The sequence below is a fragment of the Corvus hawaiiensis genome, chromosome 3 (genome assembly GCF_020740725.1).
Source record: "Corvus hawaiiensis isolate bCorHaw1 chromosome 3, bCorHaw1.pri.cur, whole genome shotgun sequence".
Taxonomy (NCBI): Eukaryota; Metazoa; Chordata; class Aves; order Passeriformes; family Corvidae; genus Corvus; species Corvus hawaiiensis.
This window is the reverse complement of record NC_063215.1, coordinates 106,882,797-106,892,808: the sequence shown is the minus strand read 5'-3', so window position 1 is coordinate 106,892,808 and position 10,012 is coordinate 106,882,797.

Here is a 10,012-nt window from a genome sequence, read left to right as displayed (position 1 = left end):
ACATTTCCAGAGAAGTGAGCACAGGGATAGCGGTGGCAAATGTGGGACATGATCTCTCCCTCACCACTTCCCTTTCCATTCCCTGTCCTAGACCAAGTTGCTCCATCAGTTTGACATTTCTGCCAGGTCTCAGCTAAGAGCATGGCTAAATGTCTTCAGGCATGAAGGGGGGCAAGGCTGGATGCTTGATCTGAGGAGTACTGTGTTCTACTCTTTGCAGGCTTCCTTGCTGTGTTCCAGTGTTGGGGATATGAAGAAGGGATCATTGGGACCACCTTTGATCCCCCCAATACGCAAGGCAGTGAGTCCCCCTGTGAGCAGTGCGGCAGCGTCTGTCCCAAGCTCTCCGCAGCTGGATTTCCAGGAGTCCCAGGAGATGAGGTAAGCCAAGGTGTCTGCTGCTCCAGTGTGCTGTTCCCCTCACGCTTCCCATCTCGTGAGGTTATTTTCCACAGTCATCTCTCCCATGTATTTAGGCAAACCTCAGTGTATTCCCCATTTTGCCCATCTGTGGTGATCCAGCACAATGGCAAAGCCAACACCATATGCCCTAAGAGCAGAGGTGGTTGTGGGGAAGAGGAGGCAGGGCTTAAGAGCACCTCAGAACAGGTCCTCTGCTGGACTTGGCTACTGATTCCCTCTATGGTGTTTGTGCTGTCATTTGGGAACTGTATTGCATGGATCTGGATACTGCGGTTCTTTGAATACTGTGATCCTTGCCTGTCAACTTCTGCAGCCATGAGGATATGTCAGGGCAAATATTGGCTACTGAGGAGGTGTCTGCAAATTCAGGTGCTGCTCCTGTAAATGTCAGGTGTGACTTCTCTGTGCCTGGGCCTCCACCGTGAAACCAGAGCCCAGATAAAACTTGGGGTACAGATGTATCATCTGATCGAAGTTTAGTATTTCGATCTGGGCTTAAGATCAAAGAGGGCAAGGTGCTAGAGAAGAGTTATAGGACTGTACCTGATGCAAAGATATTGGCTTGGATATATGTGTGAGAAAATGTAGCTGTCAAGCTTATCCTAGTGACAAGGATAAAGCAGGAGTCCCAGAAGTATCATTCCAATTGAAAAGCGTCCGTAGGGCTTTTAAAGTGCAATCGGAATACCCTTACCTAGCAGCTGAGTTGGAAAAGGCCTTTTTGTCCTTGAAAGAGCAAGGAGGTGTACTGTCATTCTCAGGAGAGAGCAGTGCTATGGCCCCATGTAGCCCGAGACTGTCACCAGTGTAAGGCATGAGCAGGCAAAGTCAAGCTTGGGCAGGAGAACAAAAGTAGCTGCCCTCCATACAGACTTGTGTCTCAGCTCAGCAGCTCTTGCTGCTTCACAGAGGCTGTAGGAGCCACTTGGCTGCAAAAGGAGAGAACTGGGCAGGTCTGATGCAAGTTGAAGAATGACTGCTGTGTTTCAGCCGGAGCTTGGCAAGCTCTGTGGGACTCCAGCACCTGAAAGCTTAAGGACAATTCCTCAGCTTTGCATCGTGTTGGGTTTATGTGTTGCATTTCCTCCTTCATCAGGGGGACCATGCTAAGAAGGTTTGCCTCCTTTGATGCTACACACATTCCATGCCCTTCTCTTTCTACCTCCTCATATATTCTTTTGTCCTCCCTTTTCTCAAGGCCAAGATCCAGCGGAAGAAGCAAAGAGAAGAACTCTGAACATGCAGGTAGGTACAGGGCATGTCTGTCCTAAAATGACCATTGGAATGCTGACCCAGGGGTGGCATTGTGGCAGTTTGGTTGAAAACCATCCTGGTTTAAATGTCTTCAAATTCCTTTCAATTCCTTGATGGGCTCTCCCAGAGCCTGGTCACTGGGAGTGTGCTCCAGTGGTGCAGTGAAAATTACTCCAGGAGCTGCACTGGTACCTTGGGGCTCGGGAAATGCACCGCAGGAACAGAAAACATTCCTCTCCATCCTGCACATGCCTTTCATCTCCCTGCACCCTTTCTAAGGTCATAATTAGTAGAGAAAAAAAGACATTTAGCATGAAAGGAGAAATGTTCCCACTCCTTCCTCCTGCCTTTGAAGGAAGAAAGAGAACACCTTCCCTTGGGGCAGTTTCTGTGCTGAACCCTTTGAGATCTGAAGGAGATTCATGGACATTGCCTGGTTTTGCATGGGGAGAAATAGGGAAACCTCCTTAGACAGAAAGGCCTTGTGAATGTTCCAGTTAAGGGGAAGGAGACTTCCAAATGGATGCAGCCTATGCAGGATCAGAGTTTGTCATCCTCTGACAGCACAAGCCTAAAGCCACCTATGGCAGGTTCACGATGGCAAATCTCTTCCCCGACTCTCTCTGCCCGTGTCAGTATTGCAGGCTGAGGCTGGGGGAGGAGATGCCTTCTGCCTTGTCCCCCGTCCCTGCCTTGCCTGATCCCTGACAAGAAGAGTTGTGCCAGACCAAATGAGGTGTCTGGTGCATGTGTGTCAGTCCCTGCTTTCAAGTTCAAAGCCTCAATGCCAGGGTTGTTGTTCCCTTGCCATCTCTGGGCGTGGAATGATAGGAGAGATGAGATTTGAAGAAACAATTTTGCTGATGCAGAAAAAGGGATCAGATCCACTGGTCCTTTGCCTCAGGGTTAGTTCTGCCAAATCCTGGGCACGGCCCCTTTGGAATGATTCCTTAATTGCTGATATGCAGCTGGAATGCTGAATGCATCTGGGGAGAAGTATTGCTGAGTATGTAAGGTGGCATTTCTGGATTAATTTTGGAGTAGAAATGAGCTATCTCTTTTAATATTGACCTGGCCTTTCTACAGGGGGAAAAAAATCCAGATTTAAGACAGGTCTTCGTTTTATGATCTGCCCCATGCCACTTCCATTGGGAAAATTTTGAATTGTCAGGAACTGCCATGATCAGAAATGTTTTGAGGCAGGTCATGTTTGTGTTGGGTTTCAGTTTCTTTGCAGAGAAGAAAGCAGGCAATAAATCCCTGGAACCATGAATTAGAGCAAAAGTGGGATATTTGGATGACCCATTTGTTCCCTACAGATACAGGCTACTTGAGTATTGGGGACATCTCATGGGGAGTGCAAAGCTTCTGCAGCTTCTAACATGGGGTGCCATTATTTGTGTCCCAGCACTGCCTTTGTTGTAAAGAGAAATAAAAACCACCAAGAAAACCCAACCCAGAACTGAGGGGGAGTTACAGAAACAAAGGCCTTGAAAACTTGCTTGGGAAAGCAATTACTTCCTAGGTGGAATTGTCAAATTCTAGAGACCCCTGTGGGTTGCCAACTGTTTGGAAGGAAAGGGATCCCCAAGTAGTGGATGAGCCATGAGCAGCACAGAAGCAAAGTAGTGGAATCTCTCTCTCCCTTCCTGCCAGCTCCATACAGTTCAGAGCAATTATAGTGATGCTAGTTTCATGAAAAATAAAAACAAAGCGATCTTCTCAATACTTAAAAATCCCCTTGAGTGCTTCACCCATGATTGTAAAGGTGGGAGTTCGACTAACTCACTTCTTCCCTTGTACCTGATCTACAGCTTCTTCAGTAGACAAAACCTCAAGGAAGAAGTGGATGGAGACCATGCCTAAGGAGGGCCCTGTGCGGCCTCCCCACCCTGGTGCCCTCCCACCCCTGGCTGGCTGCAAGGATGCTGTGCAGACCCCCAGGCTTGGCAGTGCAGGTCTCCGCTCGCAGCCTGCTCAGGGGGCCTTGGCCCAGGAGCCCCGGCAGGGGCAGCTGAGCAGCGCTGCCCCCGGGGTCACTGCCAGGGAGCACAAGGTGAAGGCTGAGCATGGCTCAGCCTCACAAAGAGGTAAGGCGGGAGCTGGGCCTCTCTCTGGCGGGAGGAAGGCTCTTGTGCCAGCCTAGAGAGCCTGGGCACATTGCCAGGGAACAGTTCTGCCCTGCATGTGCCCCCTGCACTGAGCTGTGCTGCTCCCAGTGCCCCGTGGAGCTGTAGGGCTGCTCAGCTGTGGGGCCGGGAGAGGAGCAGGAGGGTGCGTGTGCAGCTGAGCCATTCCTGGAAAGCACAGGCCTCTGGGCTCCCTGCTGTCCCAGGGCAGCCCAGAGGCCAGGCTGTTCCTGTGCTGGCTCTGTGCAAGTGGGTCAGGGTGTCTCCCTGGCCTGCCTCAAGTGGCTGCTGGCAGGAGCATGTTTCCCTGTGCAGCTCTTTAGAAGTTTCCAGGGAATCTCTCACATGAAATATTGTAGCTTCAGAGGCTTTATGTTGGCATTGTGGCCTCTGTTATATTTTGTGTCTCCACTTTGCAGGTGTGACTAGGTTCATTTTTGCCAAGTCTTTCCGGCCATCTCCCTATATGCCCCTTCCCTCCAAGCCATTGCCTCCCATCCAGAAGAGCTCTCCTTCTTCAAACGCAAAGAAAATAAGTAGCAGAGAGCAGGAGAATGGGAAAAATGGCACTAGCTACGACGAAGACAGTAGAGCAAACCAGGAGTTGAGTACAGAGGGAAAAGGATGGAAGGTAAGGAAATGAAGCTAGAGTCCTGTGTGAAAGGTTTTCAGTTTATGTGCTGTAGGCAGAGCTCGGAGACCTTTTGCTGTGGTGTGAGGCCAGGGAAGCAGCTGAGCAAAGGGAGAGCTCAGCAGGACACTGCACTTCAGGCTGTCTTTGCAGTGGGTGTGTAGTGAAGGCTTCATGTCCTCAGCGGGTATCAATAGCAGGGGAGGTCTTTGAATGGTTTCTGGCTCTCTTGTGGCTCCTGCTCTGTGTTATGGCTGAGAAAACACCAACAGGCAGTCAGAGCAGCTGAAGTTGGCCAATCTTGTGAACCAATCCTTCTACATTTAGTAAACTACGGGTATGTGTGAACCATCTCTGTGTCTTGGTGGTGTTTTCTGTCAGCTGTGTCCGGTTTGGACGGAGAAAGGTGTTTGCTGGAACAGGCAGTCCTGCAAAGTCAGTTCCAGGTTGTGTCAGCTTTTGAGTTGTACAGCCATGCCCTTGTGCCCAGTTGTCTCTGATGCTATTTCTAGACTTCATCAGCTTCTGGGCAGCTTTGTGCATTCTGGCATGGCTTTGTCCAGAGGGAAGGGATGGCAGGTGGCCATGGGGAGAGCAGCCCAGAGCCCACCCCCACGATTGCCTTTGCAGCAGGGCCAGGACCTGCAGTTGTTTTGGGTTTGCCGTGGGGTGCAGGAGGAGGCAGATGAACAACAGCTTTGGTAAACAGAATGTCCAACCCAAGGCTTGTGTACTTGATTCCAGCCTTGCTGAGAAAGGGCCCAGCGTATCCCTGAGAGGAACCGATCCTTCCACTGAAGTTTGAACAGGGCCTGATTTGGCTCTTTAGCTGTGCCAGGGACAATGGGATACTAAGGAAGGGTGTGCATCTGCCCCCGCTGCCTCCACCCCGCTTGCTGGACATGGCATGGGGGCCCTGGAGCAACTTGGGCAGGCAGAGGCCTTCCAGAGAGCAGCAGGGCAGGGAGCTCAGCAGAACTTCCTAAATGCCAGTGAGCCTGAGATGATGGATGTGTGGGAGCTGGAGAGCACCGAGCATGCCCAGAGCTCAGCAGCATCGGGGCTCAAAGGCTGCTGGGGAACTGTACGAGGGAAGGGAAGCAGCAGCAGAAATGAGGGGCTTGAGAAAAGCAGGTTTGGACATCCTGCAGAATGGCTTTGTGGGGACTTGGCTGGAGATCCGCACTGGCTGTTAGGTGCTTTAGGGAAAGGGAGAGAATAGGGATCCAAGGCCATTCCCATACGATCCAAAAGGCCAGTGGAAGCAGTGGCACCGCAGAACATCTTGGTGCCAAACATGTGGATGCCATCTGGGAATGTAGCCACATTTCCAGAGAAGTGAGCACAGGGATAGCGGTGGCAAATGTGGGACATGATCTCTCCCTGACCACTTCCCTTTCCATTCCCTGTCCTAGACCAAGTTGCTCCATCAGTTTGACATCTCTGCCAGGTCTCAGCTAAGAGCATGGCTAAATGTCTTCAGGCATGAATGGGGGCAAGGCTGGATGCTTGATCTGAGGAGTACTGTGTTCTACTCTTTGCAGGCTTCCTTGCTGTGTTCCAGTGTTGGGGATATGAAGAAGGGGTCATTGGGACCACCTTTGATCCCCCCAATACGCAAGGCAGTGAGTCCCCCTGTGAGCAGTGCGGCAGCGTCTGTCCCAAGCTCTCCGCAGCTGGATTTCCAGGAGTCCCAGGAGATGAGGTAAGCCAAGGTGTCTGCTGCTCCAGTGTGCTGTTCCCCTCACGCTTCCCATCTCGTGAGGTTATTTTCCACAGTCATCTCTCCCTTGTATTTAGGCAAACCTCAGTGTATTCCCCATTTTGCCCATCTGTGGTGATCCAGCACAATGGCAAAACCAACACCATATGCCCTAAGAGCAAAGGTGGTTGTGGGGAAGAGGAGGCAGGGCTTAAGAGCACCTCAGAACAGGTCCTCTGCTGGACTTGGCTACTGATTCCCTCTGTGGTGTTTGTGCTGTCATTTGGGAACTGTATTGCATGGATGTGGATACTGCGGTTCTTTGAATACTGTGATCCTTGCCTGTCAACTTCTGCAGCCATGAGGATATGTCAGGGCAAATATTGGCTACTGAGGAGGTGTCTGCAAATTCAGGTGCTGCTCCTGTAAATGTCAGGTGTGACTTCTCTGTGCCTGGGCCTCCACCGTGAAACCAGAGCCCAGATAAAACTTGGGGTACAGATGTATCATCTGATCGATGTTTAGTATTTCGATCTGGGCTTAAGATCAAAGAGGGCAAGGTGCTAGAGAAGAGTTATAGGACTGTACCTGATGCAAAGACATTGGCTTGGATATATGTGTGAGAAAATGTAGCTGTCAAGCTTATCCTAGTGACAAGGATAAAGCAGGAGTCCCAGAAGTATCATTCCAATTGAAAAGCGTCCGTAGGGCTTTTAAAGTGCAATCGGAATATCCTTACCTAGCAGCTGAGTTGGAAAAGGCCTTTTTGTCCTTGAAAGAGCAAGGAGGTGTACTGTCATTCTCAGGAGAGAGCAGTGCTATGACGCCATGTAGCCCGAGACTGTCACCAGTGTAAGGCATGAGCAGGCAAAGTCAAGCTTGGGCAGGAGAACAAAAGTAGCTGCCCTCCATACAGACTTGTGTCTCAGCTCAGCAGCTCTTGCTGCTTCACAGAGGCTGTAGGAGCCACTTGGCTGCAAAAGGAGAGAACTGGGCAGGTCTGATGCAAGTTGAAGAATGACTGCTGTGTTTCAGCCGGAGCTTGGCAAGCTCTGTGGGACTCCAGCACCTGAAAGCTTAAGGACAATTCCTCAGCTTTGCATCGTGTTGGGTTTATGTGTTGCATTTCCTCCTTCATCAGGGGGACCATGCTAAGAAGGTTTGCCTCCTTTGATGCTACACACATTCCATGCCCTTCTCTTTCTACCTGCTCATATGTTCTTTTGTCCTCCCTTTTCTCAAGGCCAAGATCCAGCGGAAGAAGCAAAGAGAAGAACTCTGAACATGCAGGTAGGTACAGGGCATGTCTGTCCTAAAATGCCCATTGGAATGCTGACCCAGGGGTGGCATTGTGACAGTTTGGTTGAAAACCATCCTGGTTTAAATGTCTTCAAATTCCTTTCAATTCCCTGATGGGCTCTCCCAGAGCCTGGTCACTGGGAGTGTGCTCCGGTGGTGCAGTGAAAATTACTCCAGGAGCTGCACTGGTACCTTGGGGCTCGGGAAATGCACCGCAGGAACAGAAAACATTCCTCTCCATCCTGCACATGCCTTTCATCTCCCTGCACCCTTTCTAAGGTCATAATTAGTAGAGAAAAAAAGACATTTAGCATGAAAGGAGAAATGTTCCCATTCCTTCCTCCTGCCTTTGAAGGAAGAAGGAGAACACCTTCCCTTGGGGCAGTTTCTGCGCTGAGCCCTTTGAGATCTGAAGGAGATTCATGGACATTGCCTGGTTTTGCATGGGGAGAAATAGGGAAACCTCCTTAGACAGAAAGTCCTTGTGAATGTTCCAGTTAAGGGGAAGGAGACTTCCAAATGGATGCAGCCTATGCAGGATCAGAGTTTGTCATCCTCTGACAGCACAAGCCTAAAGCCACCTATGGCAGGTTCACGATGTCAAATCTCTTCCCCGACTCTCTCTGCCCGTGTCAGTATTGCAGGCTGAGGCTGGGGGAGGAGATGCCTTCTGCCTTGTCCCCCGTCCCTGCCTTGCCTGATCCCTGACAAGAAGAGTTGTGCCAGACCAAATGAGGTGTCTGGTGCATGTGTGTCAGTCCCTGCTTTCAAGTTCAAAGCCTCAATGCCAGGGTTGTTGTTCCTTTGCCATCTCTGGGCATGGAATGATAGGAGAGATGAGATTTGAGGAAACAATTTTGCTGATGCAGAAAAACGATTTATCATTGATGGAGGCCTGTACAGAATGATTAGTTCTCTGAGTTTCAAAAGCTCCATTGGAGAGCATTTCAGATTAACCTGCACCATGCCGTTTCCATTAAGAAAATTTTGAATTGTCAGGATTAGCGAAGATCAGAAATGTTTTGAGGCAGGTCATGTTTATGTTGGGTTTGGGTGTCTCTGCAGGAAGGAAAGCAGGGAATAAACTCCTGGAGCAACAAAGCAGAGAAAGCTGGGGCGTTTGCATGAACAATGTGTTCCCTACAGATATGGGCTGCTTGAATACTGGGGACATCTCATGGGGATTGCAAATCTTCTTTTGCTTCTAACACGTGGTGCCATTGTTTGTGTCCCAGCACTGCCTTTGTTGTAAAAAGAAATAAAAACCACCAAGAAAACCCAACCAAGAACTGAGGGGGAGTTACAGAAACAAAGGCCTTGAAAACTGGCTTTGGAAAGCAATTAATTCCTAGGTGGAATTGTCAAATTCTAGAGACCCCTGTGGGTTGCCAACTGTTTGGAAGGAAAGGGATCCCCAAGTAGTGGATGAGCCATGAGCAGCACAGAAGCAAAGTAGTGGAATCTCTCTCTCCCTTCCTGCCAGCTCCATACAGTTCAGAGCAATTATAGTGATGCTAGTTTCATGAAAAATAAAAACAAAGTGATCTTCTCAATAATAAATAACCCCTCGAGTGCCTCACCCATTAGTTGTGGTGATTGTAAAGGTGGGAGTTCAACTAACTCACTTCTTCCCTTGTACCTGATCTACAGCTTCTTCTGAGTCTACAACAAAAACCCAGAGGAAGAAGGGAAAGAGTTCATGGTGTGTGATAGGACCTGGGATGCCTCTGTTCCCAAGGGAACTGGCTGAACTTTTTGGCTTGAAGACTGATGTGCAGACCCCCAGGCTTGGCAGTGCAGGTCTCCGCTCGCAGCCTGCTCAGGGGGCCTTGGCCCAGGAGCCCCGGCAGGGGCAGCTGAGCAGCGCTGCCCCCGGGGTCACTGCCAGGGAGCACAAGGTGAAGGCTGATCATGGCTCAGCCTCACAAAGAGGTAAGGCGGGAGCTGGGCCGCTCTCTGGCGGGAGGAAGGCTCTTGTGCCAGCCTAGAGAGCCTGGGCACATTGCCAGGGAACAGTTCTGCCCTGCATGTGCCCCCTGCACTGAGCTGTGCTGCTCCCAGTGCCCCGTGGAGCTGTAGGGCTGCTCAGCTGTGGGGCCGGGAGAGGAGCAGGAGGGTGCGTGTGCAGCTGAGCCATTCCTGGAAAGCACAGGCCTCTGGGCTCCCTGCTGTCCCAGGGCAGCCCAGAGGCCAGGCTGTTCCTGTGCTGGCTCTGTGCAAGTGGGTCAGGGTGTCTCCCTGGCCTGCCTCAAGTGGCTGCTGGCAGGAGCATGTTTCCCTGTGCAGCTCTTTAGAAGTTTCCAGGGAATCTCTCACATGAAATACTGTAGCTTCCGATGCTTTATGTTGGCATTGTGGCCTCTGTTATATTTTGTGTCTCCACTTTGCACTTGGGACTGACTGCACTGGTCCCAAGGAGGTTACCCTGGAGTCAGTAATTTCCCTGTCAACTTCTCAGATGCTCTTACCTTCCAAGGCCTTGCCCCCAATCCAGAATAGCCCTCCTTCCTCAAAGCCCATATCTAACTCTTTTTTATTATTAAGCTGACCATTTTGCAGGGCAAAAAATCCGGA